The sequence below is a fragment of the Chlorocebus sabaeus genome, chromosome 22 (assembly GCF_047675955.1).
Source record: "Chlorocebus sabaeus isolate Y175 chromosome 22, mChlSab1.0.hap1, whole genome shotgun sequence".
Lineage (NCBI taxonomy): Eukaryota > Metazoa > Chordata > Mammalia > Primates > Cercopithecidae > Chlorocebus > Chlorocebus sabaeus.
The window spans coordinates 84070907-84090659 of NC_132925.1; the positions used below are offsets into that span (position 1 = coordinate 84070907).

Sequence of the window (19753 nt, forward strand, 5' to 3'; positions counted from 1 at the left end):
TCTTGTTTAACCTCTTTATTAATGATCTGTAAAGGGGAGAAAAGAGCATATGAAGGAAAGTCACAGATGACACTAATTTGGAAGGTGTTGGAAACACTAGCGAGGTCAGAGAAATCACACAAATGGCCTGAAGAAGGTTAGGAACATGGAGGGAAAATAACAAATCTTGGAGAAGTCCAGACACTCGCATCTGGTGAAAATTAATCTGAGACACAGATACCAATGGGTGGGAGGGATATGAAAAGCTGAATGCTAAAATAATCATAATAACAACAATAATAAGCTCAGTGAACATCAGCAAAACCAGCCAGCCTGAAAGTCTGCCATGGGTGAGAGTAGGGAGAGAGGTGCCTGTGGCAGTTAGCACTGTCAGTGTTAGCAGGTGCCAGAGAGACGTGTGTGATCTTATGTGACAATCCTGCCCATCAATTGTCTTACACCTGGGACATCACAATATTATACATGCTTTAACTCAGAGGATCACCCAAGTTATCAGAAAGGTAGAAAGAAAGGCTGGGCACAGTGGCTCACACCTGTAATCCCAGCACTTTGGGAGGCTGAGGTGGGTGGGTCACTTGAGGTCAGGAGTTCATGACCAGCCTGCATGGCAAAACCCTGTCTCTACTAAAAATGCAAAAACTTAGTTGGGCGTGGTGGCACATGCCTGTAATCCCAGCTACCTGGGAAGCTGAGGCAGGAGAATTGCTTGAACCTGGGAGGCAGAGATTGCAGTGAGTGGAGATCGCGCCATTGCAATCCAGTCTGGATGACAAGAGCTAAACTGTCAAAAAAAAAAAAAAAAACAAAAAGAGAGAGAGAGAGAGAGAAAGAAAGAGAAGGTTTTTAAACAATGCAGGGCATCATTTAATGTTGGAGGCAGAACCAAAGCTTCTAAAAGAATTATTAATAACACTTGAAAATGGCCATAATGGCACTTTCAGGGAGACCATAAGGTATTCCTCTAGAATATGTAATGTGGGGTTGAGCAGGCTCACAGGTTTCATTCTGAGACTTGTAGACTGAGAATATATACTTCTCAGAGGCCTCTTTGGGGAACCATCCAATTGGTGGGCAATGTAATGCTCTGGGTCAGAATTGTCTTGTTGGTTCAGGGAAAGCAACTCCAGCCCCACCTCTTTCCAACCATCTCCACAGCCCCAACCAAAGGGGAAAACCAAGACAACATCTAAAATCAGAGCACATATTATGGCCACCACTGGGCGTATCAATCAGAATGGCTAGATTCCTTTCTGCTATTGGAGCATCCATTGGCTGGAGGTCATTAGCCTTACCAAAATGTACCTTAACTGTATCCTCAGGCCTCCCCCATATATTCCTTCTCCAGAGTCACAAGATCCCTACAGGAAAATTGCTAGTCCACCACCTGGTGGCTACCTGGTGTTCTTATGAAACTGGTACTGCAACCCTCATTGTGCCTTCCCCGTGAATGTGTTTATCAGAGACTTTGAGATGGGAATGTATTCTAGGAATATACATGCCCTCTAACTTTGTTTTCTGGGAAATATAACGTAAATGCTGAGAACAACAGCACACAGCAACTGAGAATTTCTACTGTGTCAGGTCAGGATCTAAGCTGCTGGTATGTTTGGTCTTGAGTGGAGAAAGACTGGGACGTCAGGCCCCCATCTCTCTGACGCAAATCCTGCACTTGTAAACATAGGTCCACGCATGCCTTGCAGCTCACAGGGTTGCCCCCATGGTGACAAAATCACTGATATGCTGAGTCTTTATAAGGAGACTCCTTGACATTTCTTTCAGCCTAAGGGTCAGCGTTTGCAACCCCACTGTGTGCCCTCCTGCTGTGCACCTTAATAAATCAGGTCCCTTCTTTTAGGTTTGTGTGGGTGGTTGAAGAGCAAGGATAGCTTTAGAATCTGCCAGTCCCCAAACATTTCCTTAGTTCCTCAGTCACTGTGTATATGCAGAGTGGTAGAAACAGAGCCCCTGGAAGTTTGAAGAAGAAAGATTGTTATAATCTCTTTGAGAGAAGATTTTCAGTTAAACCTATTAGATCCAGAATAAAAAGGCAGACTCCCATATATGGTGAAAGACCCCTCGCTGTACATTGTATCTTTGTCTATCAGAGGGCAAACACAGGATGAGGCCCTGAAATAATAATCGCAGATTGCTTTCACTGGGAAACCTGAGCTTCTTACAGCCAACAATTCATTTTCCCCGTGTATTACTTTTATGTTCATTTCAGAAAACTTAGGAAGTTTAATAAGGATATCAGGAAAAAAAATTTCTCAAAATCCTCATTCAGAGAAAGCATCATTTTTAACCTTTCAGTATTTATCTTGCCATATTGTTCCTATGCAGATGGTCTTGTAAATATGTACTTGATGGAGATGGGAATCTGACTTTGCATAACCTTTGGTGCAGAGTGGTTGGGTAGTATCCAGGCTCTAGAGCCTCACAGACCAAGTTCAAATACTGGTTCCACCACTCCCACCTGATGAATTAAGTCTTTAAAGGTGGTATTATCATTTACTCGGCATTACATGACTGTTTTTCACATCTGTTTATAATTTTGAGATATGCTCTGCATCAGGAAGTCGGGAGGTCAGGGGCAGGCTGGAGTGGCCAAGCACTCTGGAGCCCCTGGGATGCAGAGGCTGGGAAGAGTACACTGCTGCCCAGTAGGTTTGTCCTTGGCAGTGGTACACGAGGCTTCATTGTTCCCTGCTCAGGTGTCAGAGGAGTGCCTCTGATTGCCCTGAGTCAGTGTGTGATGGAATTAGCAACCCTGCTGATCCTCCAGCCTCCGTTCTTCTTTCTGTGCACCTTGATCTCTGAAGTCACTGTGTTATTTGAAAGGAGTTTCTGTACGAATACCTCTACTAAAAAAGAAAACAAACAAACAAACAAACAAAACACCAAAGGGAGTCTCCCCATTGGCCATGACACTGGATCATAAACAGATTCAGTGTGTGGGACTCTGGCTGCTGTTGTTTTGTGTTGGGTTTGCGGTTTTATTTATTTTTTTGTACTTGTCTCCCCTGGTGCTGGGGCACTAGGTTGGGAGCATGATAAAAATCATGTCATTGAAGAAACCTTTCTGTTCCTTTTTGTTCTTTTTTTTTTTTTTTTTTTGAGACAGAGTCTCACTCTGTCACCAGGCTGGAGTGTAGTGGCACAATCTCAGCTCACTGCAAGCTCCATCTCCCAGGTTCAAGTGATTCTCCTCCCTCAGCCTCCCGAGTAGCTGGGACTGCAGGCATGCGCCACCACACCCAGCTAGTTTTTGTATTTTTAATAGAGACAGGTTTTCACCATGTTGGCCAAGATGCTCTCGATCTCTTGACCTTGTGATCCCCCTGCCTTGGCCTCCCAAAGTGCTGGGATTACAGGTGTGAGCCACGGCATCCGGCCTCTGCTCCTCTTTGTCTGAAGGCAGGTGACACACTGGGAAACTCATGGCCAGCCTGTTTCCTTCTCAGAGAGGAAGGGCTTGCAGGGCTAACAGTGTTTCCCCCAGCTGATCCGAAACATGATTCAGGCTTCGTACAATTGGCCACTGAAAAGAATTGTCCTTCCCTCTCATGGTGTGTGGAATGAGAAAGGGAGAATGAGGAAGTCTTCTAGAGCCAAAGAGCAATCTCTGTCCCTCATTACACAATGGGCTTGGGACACAGGGAAATCTGATATGTCAGATAAGGAGGTGATGATATGTGAGGGTGCCAGCTGAGATGTACCAGATGAATTTTCTCCATGTTATTATTTTTAAAAATTATGTTTTTTTTAAAATATGTTAAAAAAACATATTTTACATGTTAACATGTTAACGGAGCCCGGACCATTGAGCCATTTCCTCATGTGAGGGCCTTACTCCAGGCAAGAGACTCCTACCTGCCGACGCCTGCAGGAGCTTTATGTAGCTGGGTTGCCTTTCCATGGCAGGGACTGGGGACAGGGAAGGATGGACTCTGGCATTTGCTCCTCTGTCGGTCACTGCCGTCCTGACAAACAGTGAGGGGGCCTTAAACACAGTGGCTCTCTGCCTAGTTCACTCATCTTGGGGAAAACACCTTAAAGTTCCAAGAGCTGATACTGCCATTTCTTCTACTTCTGTCTCACTTACGTAGCACCCTTGCCAGTTTAGAGAAAATGCCCTATGTCCCTGATTTTCATCTGATCTCCCATCAGCTCTATGAGGATGGCAGACAGGTGACACCATGCCTATTTTATAGAGTAACAAAAGGAGGTTTGTCCAGGGCTATACAGATGAGACACAGGGGAACTAGTACATGAACTTCAAACACGTGACTCTTGGCTAGCTACTCCTTCCACTCTAGTAGTAATTCCCTAAAGTGTTCCTCCGTGCACTGATGGTGTTGGATATTAAGAGACAATTTTTTTTTTTTTTGAAATAGGGTCCTCTGTCACCCAGGCTGGAGTGCAGTGGTGTGATCATGGCTCTCCGCAGTCTCAGACTTGTGGGTTCAAGTGAGATCCTGCACCTCGGCCTCCTGTGTAGCTAGGAGGCACACACCACCATGCCTGGCTATTTGTGTGGGGGTGGGGGGCCTAGAGATGGTGTCTTGCTATGTTGCCCAGGCTGGTCTCAAACTTCTGGGCTCAGATGATCCACCTCAGCTCCCAAGGTGCTGGGATTACAGGAATGAGCTACTCGACCTAGCCACTATTTTTAAAAAATAGTCATAAAGGCATATGGTGTTCAAATAAGTTTGAGCAAAGCTGGATTAAACAGAATTCATAGGTTTCTCTACTGCAGGCCTTCTCAGAGCCTTTGACAGGCCAGGGTCCTCAAGCCAACCGTCACACTCCAGAGAAAGAGCGTTTTCTGTGCTTATTGCTCCCAACCCCTTTTCTTCTCAGACCCTCATGTGGAATTAGAGTACACAGAATATATTTGGAGAAAGTTTTGTGCAGCCTGACTTCTCTTGGACTATAGGATGAGCCATTTTCCAAACAGGTGGAGCTACCACCACTGACTGAGGTAGTTAACACGAAACCTGGACAACTTCATGCCAAAATGATTAATCGACCTGAAAAGGAGAAGGCAGATAGCCTAGCACCACCATTAGGCTTTTATTTATCTTATGATGCTTGGCAACTATGTTTTGCCAAGTGCTTACTTACCTGGAGCTTAATGGGCATATATATTCACTGTTCAACAAGACTGAGACAAATAAAAAGGAACGTGGGGCCTTTCTCAAAGGATATCGGCAAAGGAAAGGCTAGCATTTGCTTTCCTGTGCTGACGACCACGTGCCCACCACTGTCCCAAGTCAGGGCTTACTAGAAAACTTTGCAATGTCCAGATAGTAAATATTTTAGGTTTTGTGGTCCAAAATCTGTGGGCAAAATCCAGATATAGATGTTTATGTAACAAGAAAAAAAAACAAATGTTCATAGATCTTTTTATTGAAGAAATTCAAAATATAATGAGTATAATTTTTTGTTATATACCTCTACTAATGAGAAGAGAGTGGGTTTCTTTTAGGGGATAACATGGCACTTTATTGGAGGTCAAAATTAGTATCCTCTATTGTCAAAATCTATTGCAAATGTTCATCTGTTAATGCTGATCTGTACTGGTATTTTGTGTATTTCATCTTTTAAAATATCTGTCCATACAGATAGGTGATATGCATGACACTCAAAGTGTGGTCAAGTTAGAGCAACCTTGCTGCCATTTGTAGTGTGTGAACAGCAGTGCAAAGCCATGAGTGTGCCATATGTGGTCTTGGCTGCAACTCCATAACCCTGCCCTTGCCATGCAAAAGCAGCCAGATACCATACAAGTGGGCATGGCTGTGTTCCACTGTAAACTATATTTATGGACAGTGAAATTTGAATTTCGTATCATTTCCATGTGTCACAAAATATTCATTTTTTAAAAATCCGCCCCCGCCAACTAATGAAAAAGGCAAAACCCATTTTTGGCTTGCAGACCACACAAAAACCAGTGGCTGGCTGGATTTGACCTATTGGGCCATTATTTGCCACCCCATTCTAAGTGCTTTCGCATTGGTCATCTTGTTCATCCTGACATCTCCGTATGTGGTATGTACCACTATGATCCTGTCTTCAAGATGAGGAAACTCAGACACAGAGAGGGAAAGCTCTTTGCCCAAAGTCACATAGCTCCAAAATCTCAGAGGTAGCATTTGAACCCAGGTATGTCTGACTCCAGAGCTGCAGGGCAGTTGCTTGTCTGCACTGACTCACATTACATTCCCCATGGTGACCTTTTTCAACCTCTGCTGTAGTCTTCAAGCTCCCCAGCAAACTCCCTCATGGGAAGGGGAAGATGGGCCAATTTCTTTAAGAATCATGAAGACAGCCGACCAGGGCTCTGTCCATTTTCCTCCTCTCCACCTTAGGAGTTATCTCCATTGACCACTTCTCTGCTTCCTTCTCACATCTTATTTCACCACCTCTTCTTTTGTTCTTCCCTTTTTTCATGAGTAGAGTGTCCAGTCTGCATATAGGATCTCATGGGGTAAGGGTGTGAGCTCTGCATTCCAGATCTGCCCCTGAAAGCTGTGTGACCTTGGGCACATTATTTAATTTCGCTGAACTTCCAGTGTCCTCATCTGGAAAATGGGGAAAGCGATTTCTTACATTTTCCTCCCTCATGGAGTTCTTGTGAAGATCAAATGAAATAATGGTGCAAAAAGGGAGCCCAGTGCTAGTACATAGTAAGCACTCCATAAATACTAGCCTTGTTGTTTTTATTTTCTTCCCTACCACTACCTACTCTGCTGCTACATTGATCACCTCTCACAGGCTTGCCATGTCAATATCTCTGTAATTATTTATCAAGTGTCTACTATGTGTTACAAAGGTTTAAAAGTTTGCTCGCTCCACGTCTCCTGAAACAGGTTGAGCACTGAGTGCTGGGCTTTGCATTGGCACACACGGCCAAAGGAACAAATGGAATCATTCTCCCTGGAGATCGTCATGCTCCCACCAAAAACCACCTGGTTGGGATGGGTTGGATATAGCTCTCGAAGAGTCAAGCAAACTGTCCAGGCAATAAAAAATATATGCCTACAAATTCAAAAACCCTCGACCCACAGTGCCAATAAACTAGCCCAGTTAATAGTCCATTGGAATTAGGTACATGAAGAAGCTTAAAACTTTTCAGCCATTACAAGAAATACCATCGTGTTTTGAAGTCAGGGGAAACCAACAGAGGCCATAACCAAGTGAAATTACAAAGAAAATGTGAAAGTTGTCTTTTCCCTAGATCTTTGTATTCTCTTATCTTGGTCAAGCCAGAATAGTTACTTAAAATATTGGAAACAGCTTGTTGAGAAAGCAATGTTGCATCTTCTTTGCCTGCAGAAAAGCATGTATACACTTGCAGGCTTTGGTGTGTTCTTAGAGAGGCTTCAAGGAATTGTGCAAGCAGGGTATGTTCTAGCAGATTACGGGTTCTTTGTGTTTCATGTTTCATGGCTGCCAGCAGCTGGCATCTTTCAGAAATCACATGAAAAGTGGGCAGAGCTCCTTGTGCAAACTTCTGAGCCAAAGGTTAAGGAGACTTTGTGTGTAACTCTTAATCTTATTGAGAAATTTTAGGGTGAAAAATATAATTATGCCTGAAATGCCAACAACCAAGGCCAAAGGAATGTCTCCTCTTTGGAGGGTTCTTTGTTGATGAGATTAAAAACTAAGCTCTTGTGTTCCTGCCTACAAATTATTCAGATTATTTGAAAAGAAATGAAAGAAGACACTGGGAGGGAAAACTGTTGCATACTATGCTATGTAGCACTTAACTAATGCTCACCCGTTTAGCAGTTAGTTCAGTACATATTTATTGAGTGCCTGCTATGTGCAACTCAACAGAAGCTAAATATTCAAGTTCCTGCTCTCCTTAAGTAGTTTTACTCAAGTTAAGTGTATCTTAATCATCTCTCAATGTAAGGTTCTGGTCATAAGAAGAATTAAAAGACTCTGGAGGTTAGCACAGGGCAACTTTATATTGCATAATCTATAATTGCCATCAATTCTGTATAGATATAGATCAGCATGGGCAATTCAACAGGCTGGCCTTAAGAGCTGTGTGGTGTGGCCTGAACATCAGGCCCAGCAGTCAAGAGGGGCAACACACAAAGACACTAAAAAGAAGATAGGGAAGTGATACTACCACATTGGAATGAGGTGTTGTCATCAGCCAGCAGACCCCAATGGAGTCCTGTGAGCCTTGTAGCCCTGGAATCTGAGTAATGACGATGAGCATAACTTGTCCTGGAGTGGAGCGCAACCATTAAGGAAGGCCTCCTTTGTCCATGTGTAACTCTACTTAGTCTTTCTCTGTCCCACCATGTAGGTCTTAGGTTGCCCCATTTTATAGAAGAGAGGCTAAATTACATCTTGGTCACACAACTTAGAGGTGGAAGAGCCCAGGCTGTGTAACCCAGTTGTCATTCCCTATCACATTCTGTGTTCTTTCTTCAGTATTATGTGGCCACTGCTAGCCATCCGATATAGCAAGGGGTTATTCAGACCCAGCTCCTTAAACCACATGCCAAAGTCCCTCCCCAGATGAGTTTATGAGTCAGCTAACTCATGGTTGGGAAATCAAATAGTGATATATATACACACACATATATATATACACACACAATTTATTATGCATTATATATCTTAAATGTATACATTATTACATAATACATGTTGTATATTGTATGTTAAACATTGTGTTAGTTTCCCAGGCTAATCCACAAAAGCGTATGTCATGTTGCTAAAATTTCTATGCTTGTGGAGAGGGCTGGGGAGAATAATGGAAGATAATATAATAGCTAAAACAGAATAAGAAAAAACAAGATTGAATGAAAACTTAACAGCATTGATTGATCTTGGGGCCACATACTTCAGGAAAAGTGACCTTGTTTTAAAAGGACAAGGAAAGATAGTGCTCATCTTTGGATGTTGTTTTGAGAATTAAATCTGTTAAACCATGTAAACCATCTAGCACATTGTAAAAGTGATGTAAATGCTAGTTGTGTAGATAAATGGAGACCTTTAAAAATATTTCAAAGGGAATTTCCGAACACTTTTAAAGTGAAACCTTTAGAGAGTGATCGCCTAAATTATTTATACTTAATTTCACTTTAAAACAAGAGTTTCCTTCTACATTGCACCTGGCTATTTGTGCACATGCTAAGTGCCTGAGTCTGCCATTCATCATCCTGAGACTGCCTGCTGCAGCTGAGATTGCCAGCTAGTGCAGCTGAGAAGCAGCTATGGAAGCCCCACAGTCAGATGCTTACCTTCCAGTTTTGGAAATAATAAGGGTGCCTCTCCTAAGCAATTACACCGTGCCCCACACTTCACTGAGTGCCTGGCCATACACTAACGCACTTTGCCCCCTAACGAACCCAGGAGGCATGTGCTATTATTAGTTACATGTTAAAACTAAGAAAACTGGACCCTAGAGAGTTTATGAAAGTTGCCACAAGTTGTAGAACCAGTGAGTGATGGAGCTGGAATTTAGAAGTGGGCAGTTTGCCGCTGGAGAACACGCGCTATGCCACGAGTTCTCAGCTTCAGCACTATTGAATCCAGGGCTAGATAATTCTTTGTCTTGCATCCTGTCTATTGTAAGATATTTAGCAGCATCCCTGGCCTCTACCTACTGGATGCCAGTAACATCCCTGCCACACTCCACCCCCAGCCCCTAGTTGTGACAACCAAAAATGATTCCAGAGATTGCTGAATGTCCCCTGGGGGTCAAAATGGCTCCTGGTTGGTTGGGAACCACTGTTTTACCCCCAGATATCATCCCTGGATTTGAACATTATCAAAGTTTGACCTGCAGACTGAAAGAATCTCACAGACTTTACTGCCTGAAAGTTACCTTTGACACTACTCAGAGGAAGCAGAGCTTTCTTATAGAGGGAGGGAAGGGAAGTGAATATTGAAAATGTCCGTGTGTGTATTAGGACATGGAAAAGGGGACCAACAGTCAAGGTGTGCATGGCAGGTGGAGGTACAGAGGGAGGAAATGGTGATTTGGAAAGGATGACATACTTGCCACTGAGAACCTAGCAAATCTGAACTCGCTGGGCTCCTGCACAATGATTGAGAGCTCCTGCTGGAGTCGACAGCCCTGATTCAAATACCCGCTCCACCACTGATGAGCTCTATGACCTTGGGTCAGTGATTTAATCTGAGTGCCAGTTTCCTCCCCTATAAAACCTAAGTAATGTTTGTTTCTACCTCATGGTGGTGTTGTGAGCCCCTTACAGGTGCTACAAGAGAAAGGGCTTCATAGATGCTAATCAGTTGTCCTGGCCACCCCACCTAAGGCTGTGATGTTTAAGGGATAATACAACAGGGTCTGGACTCAGACTGCCCAAGTCTAAATCCAGCTTGGCCACATGCTAGCTGTGTGATCTTGACTGAGTAGCTCAGCCTCTGTGAGCCTCAAAGCCGTCATTTCTAGTGCCTACCTCGCAAAGTCCATGTATGGAAGCTATGAGATGATGCAGTGAACCGTTGCCCAGTTCTGGAGCCCAGCAAACTCTCATCAGCATTAGCACCATGATGACACTTCCCACCTTATGATTTGTCTTTCCTTTCTAGGGCTACCATAGCAAGGTGCTGCAGGCTTTGTTCAAGGTGTAGGCAGGTCCTTCTGAGGCTGTGAGGGACAATCTATTCCATGCCTCTCCTCTAGTTTCTGGTGGTTTGGTGGCAATCTCTGGTGTTCCTTGGCTTGCAGATGCATCATTGTGATCTCTATCTTCATTTTCTCCCGGCATTCTCCTTGGGTGCATGTGTCTCCTTATGTCCAAATTTCCCCTTCTTAGAAGGACAACAGTCACCTAGGATCAGGGTCCAGGATGACCTCATCTTAACAAATGAGATCTGCAATGACCCCATTTTCAAATAAGGTTACATTCTCAAGTACTAGGGATTAGGATATCAACACATGAATTCTGAGGGGGACACAATTCAATCCATAACAAGATTCTATGAATCTTTTAAAGGTTTCTTCCAGCCCTGAAATTCTATGAGGAATGGCTAAGATCTGAGTAGCTTGGGGCAACCAAATAATGGAACCCTGAGAACAGTGGAAAGAGTGCTGTTTGAAGAGTCAGGAAATGTGCTACTTGAGGAAAGTATCTTGATTTTTTTTTACTTTTAAAATCAATTTACTTGATTATATGTCTTCTCTGTCCTGTGGGGCTGACGACGGCTACTTTCTACACCTTTACCGCGCACCCTCTTCCCAAAATTATTCTGCAGACTGCAGGAGAATGTGGCTGTAAAGACACCTTGAAGCTTTCAAGGCTCTGTCTCTGTGTGTTATTATTATCCCCATTATTTATAAGGAATAAGGCGAAATGTTGACTCCCGCGTGGGGATTCAGTGTCTGTTAACAAGGCCTCATTTCTCCAACACTGCTTGCCTCTCCCCATCAAACGCAGACCTACTGCTAAAGTTTTCAAAAGCTCCCTGCGTTGCGAGATTTGAGCAAACTTGATCTTCCAGGTTAAACTTAAATATTGTTTCCATTTTGAAGCCTGTCATGTGGGTGTACCACAAAGAGCGTTTGGTTTCTACCCCCACCCCGCCTGAAGCTCTGGGCCGCAGTATGTAGGCAGTAACAGAATACTAGGAAGAAAGAGAGAGCCTGAAATGGATCCTTGGCTCTCAGCCTGTGCAGAGACAAAGCAGGATGTAAGTAAAACCATTACTTCTACCTCCTGATCAAAGGCGAGATGGTAACCCCGCCCCTCCTCCCCACCACCCAGCAAGCAATTAACACAGCCTGGCGTCTCCTCTGCAGTGATGGCGGTTCATGAGCTCGGGCTCACGAGTGGTTGAAAGTGGGGGTGCCTTCTGTGCCCAGGTTGAAAAATGTGCGCATTTGCGAACAGAATACATGACGAAATGGGAGAAACACAGAAACCAAGCTTGTTGACAGCTTACTCTTTTCATCTACATTTGATGCAGAGTGAGATCAGAATTTGCCAGTGGAACTTAGAAGGTTTGTATCACAGGAATTAAGTAGACTCAGGTTGATTTTGCGACCACTTATAAACTTGTTAAATGCAGATTCTGATTCCATTAGGTCTGCGTGGAGCCTGAGATTTTATGTTTCTAACAGACTCCCAGGTAGGGTTATCAAATTTAGAGGTGGGAAAAAAAAAAAAATTAAAAGACTTGACATCCAGTAAAATTTGAATTTCCTATCTTTTATCTGGCAACCCTTCTCCCAGGCAATGTTAATGCTGCTGGTGTGTGGACCACCCTTTGAGTGGCAAAGATGTACATCCTAAAGACATAAAAATCTGATGAAAGTATAAGGCTGAGTTAGTGGATGAGCATCTGGTACAATTTAGAAAAAAGCGCATGGTTTACAGGATAGTCGCACTGCAAAATGTGACTTGGCTATAGGCAGAAACAAACCAATAGCAGCAAAGAGTGTACCTACATCATTAGAAACAGGGTTCCTTGCATTCCTAGGCTTAGAGTTCTGGGGGACAGTGTGGTACTCATGTTTGCTTTGTAGATTTATTTTCTTAGCCACTTAGTTAATATTAGTAAATCCAGAGTAAATTTAGAACTATAAAAGTAAAAAAGGTTTTTTTAAAGAGCTAAAAACAATGCAAAGTCTATAATGTTGAGGGCCTTGAGGATGGCATTTTGCCACATGCTGCCTCCCTTTCCAACTCACCCTCCAAAAGGAAGGGGTCACTGTAACTCCTGCAACTCAACCCTGATAGGTAATCTGCAGATGAGGTGGGGGCTGGGGCATAGGTTTACAATGACATTTGACATGCAGACCCAACGGTCTGTTTCTTTGAAGCTAAAAGAACTGATTCTAGCTCCTTTGAGGATACTAGGCCACCAGAGTGGCCACTTACAGATTGCCAGAAAGTTGCCACTGAAAGGGAGCTTAGCCATCATTGATTCTAGTCTTACTTCCACTGATGAAGGGGCAGCACTGCAGACAGCAAGTTCCTCCTCCTCTGAGCCCCTTTCTCCTCTACTGGCTATGCTGGCGGGTACATTGGAAAAGCTTTATTCCAGGGGCTGTGTAAGGTTAGGACTTGGTTTTTAAGATCTGGTTTTGGGGGATTTTTTTGTTTGGTTCTGTTTGAAAGTAAAGAAAGATTGTCTAATTCCAAATCTTACTTGCCCTGTATTCTGTAATGAAAACCATCTCCCTTCCGTTCATCCATTCTTGAGAGTGGGTTGAATCTTATATATATGTCTCCTGTGTGATTTTAGTAGGCTTGATTTATTTAATCAAAGGCAGATACCAGACTTTTCCCAAATTTAATAGTGCCATTTGTTTTATTCTTCAAGTATTTATTGAGCACCTTCTATGTGCCAGGTCTGTGGAAAGTCACAGCCATCCAGACTAGAAGATAAATAGCCCTCTCTCATTCAGCTTGTCTCATCAGGACTTGGCTCTGCTGTAGCAATGAATAAGCATGGAATTTTAAGCTGAAATGCTCAGAGGTTAGTCATTTTAGCTGTTTGGCTGGCCTTAATTTCTAAAACATCAAATAACATCATATTTCAAGTCCCATTGATAGATAGCCTATATGCCCCTACCCTTAGTGATATGTCTAACATGATATTTTTCACCCAATTCTTTAAAAAATCTACATTTATGACTCAATTCTCATTGTCAAATATTAAAGCTATATTGAAGTAGACAACTTAAAACCTCAATGTCTCCTTCACTCTGTCCCCCAACTCTACACTTCTCCCCAGAAGCAAAAGACCCCAATTAATTGGTAGATATGTCCTTTGTCTGCATTTACAAATAATGTACATTTACATAATTCATTTAACACAAATTAGATTATATTATTCAGCTTCTTCTGTGATTTGCATTTTTCACTTAACAGTATGTCTTGGTAAACTTTTCATTTTAATATATATAGACCTACCTTATTTTCTAATAGCAACAGAAGTATTTCATGGAATTCCCCTCCTGAGGTTCATTTTAGCCACTCACAGTTAATAGGCATTTAGATAGTTTGTGTGTTTTGCTGTCACAAACAAGACTGCAATAAATAATTTTGTGTATATGTCTTTGGGCGTATGTGCAAGTATTTCTGTAGAATAGAGACCCAGAATTTTAATTTTCTACATGAAATAAATCTGATAAGCTGATGAGAACAGGATTTGTTGCCAATTGGCAAATACATTCCAATCTGAGTCTTGAGTTTCCCAGCCCACGCTGTCCTGTTTGTATTAATGCAGGATTGCCCCCAGGAGTCCTCCCTGTTCAGACCCTGCTGACTGACAATTTGGAATCTGGAGTTGAGCTTCATATATAAAAACCTAGATTTGCGATATTTAAATACTTAAATACCTTAAAATGGTACGGACTTTATTAAACAGAAAGTGAAAAAGAGAAAAACTAAGGGAATTTCCCTGTTAAATGAATGAAAAACTCCATATTTAACAGAGCTTAGTCTCCCAGGAAAGGAGGTGGGCCCTTTTTTTTTTTTTTAAATAACCTTTTCACGTTTTTCTTCCCAGCTAAGCCAACTCCACAAATAGCCCAAACTAAACACCTAATGAGTGTGCTGTGTTGAGATGTGTTTTGTTTCAGATTTTAAAATGCAGCAAATAAGATGTGATAGGCAGAATCTAAAGATGTCTTTCCAAGATGCCCATGCTTTATTCAAACACTAACCAGGTACTGGACGAAGGGACTTTGCAGCTTAAAATAGGGAGAGTATCCTGGATTATGTAAACAGACCCAATGTCATGACATTAGCCCTTAAAATTGGAGAAAGAAAGTGGAAGAGTCAGAGTGGTGCAGTGGAAGAGGGAAGGGGAGAGATTAGGCATAAGAAAAGGCAGAATGGTCCCAAGGGGGAGGAGAGGCTATGATAAAAGGGAAGGGGCTATGAGCCAGGGATTGCAGGTGGCCTCTAGAAGCTGAGAATGATGCTTAGCCAACTGCCAGCAAGGAAAGTCCCACAACCAGACGGAGCTGAATTCTGCCAGTGACCTGAATGAGCTGGGAAATAAATGCAGCCACAGAACTGCAAAAAAGATTGCAGCTCTGTTGACACCTGGTGATTTTGGCTTCATGAAACCCAGAGCGAGAATGAACTGAACCATGCTGTGCCACAGTTCTGACCTACAGAACTGTGAGATAATAAATAGATATTTTTTTAAGTCAATAAGTGTGTGGTGATGTGTTAGGATAGCAGTAGAAAACTAATGCACAGATGGGTTGAACCAACGTCAGCGTGTAAGACTTGGCACACAGGGCAAGCTGGTGTATTTTTTACTTGCTAGCATCTGGAGCAGGGTAAGGGCCCAATGTTATAATATGAAGAAGAGCAGCTTGCATTTTCTAGGTGCTTACCTCGTTTTAGGTGCTGTACATGGTACTTTATGTGCACTTCTTACCTTGTTCTTCACAGCAGCCCTACAAGGATTTATGCGTTTATTATTATTATCATCCCTATTTTAAAGGTGAGGGACCTGATTGAGGCTCACAGGGGTTAGCTACCTGGGCAGGTGTCACATGGCTTATTAATGGCAGGGCTAGGACTCAAACCCACGGACATCATGCCCAAGTCTGTGCACATAAGTGCTATATTTCACAGTGCACCACGACCCCAATTAAATATGAAGCTAATATGTTTCCATATACAAAATTGCTGATATTGAAACTCCTGCTAGCCACTCACAACTAAGAATGCCTTTCATCACATAAAGCCCTTTAACCTTGTTTTAATGCCCTTGGAAAACTACACCACTAGGTGCTGAGCAAGGAGGAAAAAAATCAAAGTTGGATGGTCAAGGAAATAGGAGACGCCCACCCCACCCCCGCCACACCCCCCAGGTTCTGCAAGCCAAAGCTCAGAGCACACTCTTGTATTTCTCTTCAAATCCTTGGAGGTCTCGCTTGCTCTAGATTGTGTCAAAGATTGTGCCCCCTTCCCTGCACCAGGCACTCAATTCCAGGGGTGGAAGTTGTGATGGAGACATTTTTATACCTTGGGCATAAAGATCAGGAGCCAAAAGCAATATCAGGTGGAACAAATGCTATCGCTGACATTTTATCTGGAGGTGGGGGTGCGGGTTGATGTGCCAATTTGCTCTCAGTTGCACGCACAGAAATTGTGACCTCAAATTCAGCCAATGGAAAGATGAACATTCACATTGTTCAGACATTTAACAAATATGAACTGAGCTTCCATAATGTGATGGGGTTTGCATGTGAAGTTAATGGTACAGTAATCAATAAGGTGAGTTCCATGCTCATAGATCTTCCAGGCTCCATTATTCCAATATTATTCCAGGCTAATGAAGGAAGCACAGATAAGCAAGCAATTACAGGAGAGTATAATAAGTGCTGTAATGGAGGAGGCACTAGATGCCTAGAGTACATGTAGAAGAGATGCCAAACCCAGATTCAGAAGCCAGAAATAGTGACCCTTGAGCTGCGGCCTCAAGGATAAGTAGGAGTTGGCCAGGTACAGAGGCGGCAGAGGAGAATAGCCCAGCCCCAGGGAATGTCATGATGTAGATCTGATCTGGGAGCCTACCAATGTCCATAAATACATCTGGAGTATAGGAGGCAAACAGGCTATTGGTTGAGACTGAGGTCAGAAAGCCTTTCTACTAGTTTTTTGAAGAGATAGAGCTTAATTATAAGGGGACTTGGAAACCATTGAAAGAAAAGGCTAAGTGGTGGCATGAATGGATGTAGGTGCTTTAGAAGGATCAGTCTGGTGGAAGAGCCAAGAATTGATGGAGGGGAGTGAGTGGAGCACAGAGACTATTGGGACCTGAGAGAGGTGGTGGGGGTAGAAAGGAATGGTGGGAAGATCAGGGATAGGGAAAAGCGGCTGGATGCCAGAGCTATCTGAGAAGGAGGGGCCATGGGGTTTGTTCGTTGGGTGGAAGGAGAAAAGGGAGCCCAGGATGACAGCCAGGGCTCATTTGACCAAATCATCATCCAAATATTATTCTGGGCTGACAGGCCCAAGTTGCAGTCAGCAGAGGCAGCATGGGCTTATAATTTGCCATTTGTGAATGTCCTGAGGAGTGGAGAATCAGCTAGGAAGCAAATCTTCCTTCTGCTGCATGAGACAGCCAAAAAAGCACCTCTGAGGATAGGCATCTTGGGGATTTCAGAGCAGGTAACGCCTTTTGGTTGTTTTGAATATGCTGACAGAAGAACAAAAGCTTTCAGGAAAACAAAGTCCAACCCCTTAATGAAACAGGGAAGGATATACAGTTTCAAATGCTTGCTTTCCTTGCTTTCTGAGAAGAAAGATGCCTTGCCTGTTGAAGGTGGCAGATGCAGGTTGCTCTATGGGCCTCGGGAAGGGTCACTGCAGCTGTTACCTGCCCACCCACGTGTCCTGAGGCACTGTGACATCTTGACAGGTGTCCTGACTCTTGGCCTTGACATGTCCTGTCAGGCCTGCCTGTCAGCTGGGACTGGGCTTGGGGAAGAGCCTGCGGGCCTGGGGCCTGGTAGCACTTGCTTAGTTAAACATCTGTGGCTGCTATTGCCCTGTCACAGGCTGGCAAGTCAGAACTACTCAGATTCACTTGCACAGCGATAGTCCTTCAGTCTTCTGATTATGTGGCTCTGCAGCAGGGAGAGGGAGATATTCATGAGCAAGTGTGCAAAATGCATTTAATGCCTACTAGTGGTGTACAGCCATCCATTGCTTCGGTCTGCCCAGTGTCTATCTCCCTGTCTTTTGATACGAGGGGCCAGAGTTTCTCTGGGGAATTCCTTTCAGTTTCTGCAGTTCTGGGACAGTTACCCTTCACCCAGTACTATGTCAATATGGGCACATGACTCAAGCCAGCCAGAGTTCACTTTCCCTAGACTTAATCACTCAGAGGGAGCTATCCCTTAAGCCACAGTGATTGGTTCAGAAATGGGCACATGATCAAACTAGACCAATGAGTCTCAGTTCTGAGATTTTGAGTTAAGACTGCTTGGAAAAAGAACTGTTTATGGAAATAGAAGCTGGAGTGATGAAATTTGAGGTACCAGGGGCGACAGTACCATAGTTAGAAGAGAACTCTACCTGAAAATGAAGTCAGAAAGAAAAGGAAGGTAGACAAGAATGATGGAGAGAGAGTCAGAGAGATCCCTGAAGACATCATTTAAGATCCCAAATTCATCTGTGCCCAAAGCCAGAATAGTCCTGAATGATTTAGTTACAAGAACCAATAAGTACCTTTTCCCATAAGCCAGTTTGAGGCCAGATGAATAGAAATTGCATCCCTTATTGAGCCCTGGCTCAAATCAATTTAGCAAGCATTTGTTAAGATCTACGGTGGGAGCTATACCTCAGAACTCTAGGGAGCATAGGAGGCATGCTACAATCACAGCCATTGCCAGTATTGTTACTATTCTATTTATTAGACATTTCCCCAGCTTTCAGATACTCCTCAGCACTTTACACACATAATTTCATTTGACCCTTTGAGCACATCTTTTAATTAAAAATAATTATCTACACTTTACAGGGAAAGAAACCCAGCCCGGGAAGTTAAGAAATACATCCAGGGGTGGGTGCAGTGGCTTATACCTATAATCCCAACACTTTGGGAGGCCAAGATGGGAGGATTGCTTGAGCCTAGGAGTTCAAGAACAGCCTGGAAAACATGGCAAAAATCCTGTCTCTATTTAAAAAAAAAAAACAAAAATTATCCGGGCATGGTGGTGTGTGCCTGTAGTCCCAGCTATTTAGGAGGCTGAGGTGGGAGAATTACCTGAGTCCAGGAGGCAGAGATTCCAGTGAGTTGAGATCATGCCACTGCATTCCAGCCTAGGCAACAGAGTAAGACCCTGTCTCAAAAAAGAAAGAAAGAAATATGTCTAATATAGTAATAATAGTGACACAGGATGTGAGTTATTGTCTATAATGGCCCCAGAATCTATGTTCTCACCACCCTGATTTCTTGCCTGCTTTTTCTGTGGCGGCTTACACTCTGGTCAGGGAGACTTAAAGGGAACACACTGGCAGGCAAAAGAGGTTACTTCCTCCCATCTTAAGGACTTGGAAGGAAGGGAAATAAGACTGTACACCCATGAAAGCAAAATGGAATAGATCGGAGTAGAGATTTGCCAAGTTGCCTTATAGAGCCAGGACAGCTTCTAGCCAGCTAGGCTAGATCTAGCTGCCTGAACGTACTGGCAGCAAAAAACAAAACAAAACAAGGGTGTGTCAGGAGAGGCATCAGCCAACCATGGAGGCAAAAGCGGGGGAGTGAAAGAGGAGGATCTTGGAGATGTGCTTCACAGCACTATCCAGGAGATGGGTGTCATAGCCCCGGAGCTTCCCAATGGCCAGGCCATCTCTAGGGGGAGATGAGAGGGGAGGTGGGGCCAGGAATCCAGTAGTTACTCTTTCCATCAAAGCCACTATCCTGCTGTGGAATAGTTCCCCGGGGCTTCTGTGCTATATCTGTGCCATTTTTCAGTAGAATCCAAGAATCTAGATTTCTTTATGATAGCAACTTATTTGAATTCTTTTAAACACTCTGCAGGCCCAACAACGACCCCAAGTGCAAGAAACAATCTTGGGGCTCCTCTAATTTGTGATCCATAACAAGGGCTGGGCAGGAATAGGGTAGGAGTTTTCTGAGTTTGGGTTCCTGATGCCCTTGCATGACTACTTCAGCCAACATCCCTAGTTTTGAGGATGCCATTCTTCTCTTCATTGTGACCCCTCCTACTCTCTTTTTAAGTTATTTCTAGACCTCTTCTTCCCTAGAGGCCGTGTCT

General features: G+C 43.5%; 1 protein-coding gene and 1 pseudogene across 13 annotated transcripts in view; both read left to right on the plus strand.

The window, feature by feature from the left end:
* The window catches only part of ERC2 (ELKS/RAB6-interacting/CAST family member 2), a 970222-nt gene that overhangs the window by 792790 nt on the left and 157679 nt on the right, over positions 1 to 19753 (plus strand). The window lies entirely within an intron of this gene.
* Positions 12776 to 18701, plus strand: LOC140709805 (uncharacterized; annotated as a pseudogene).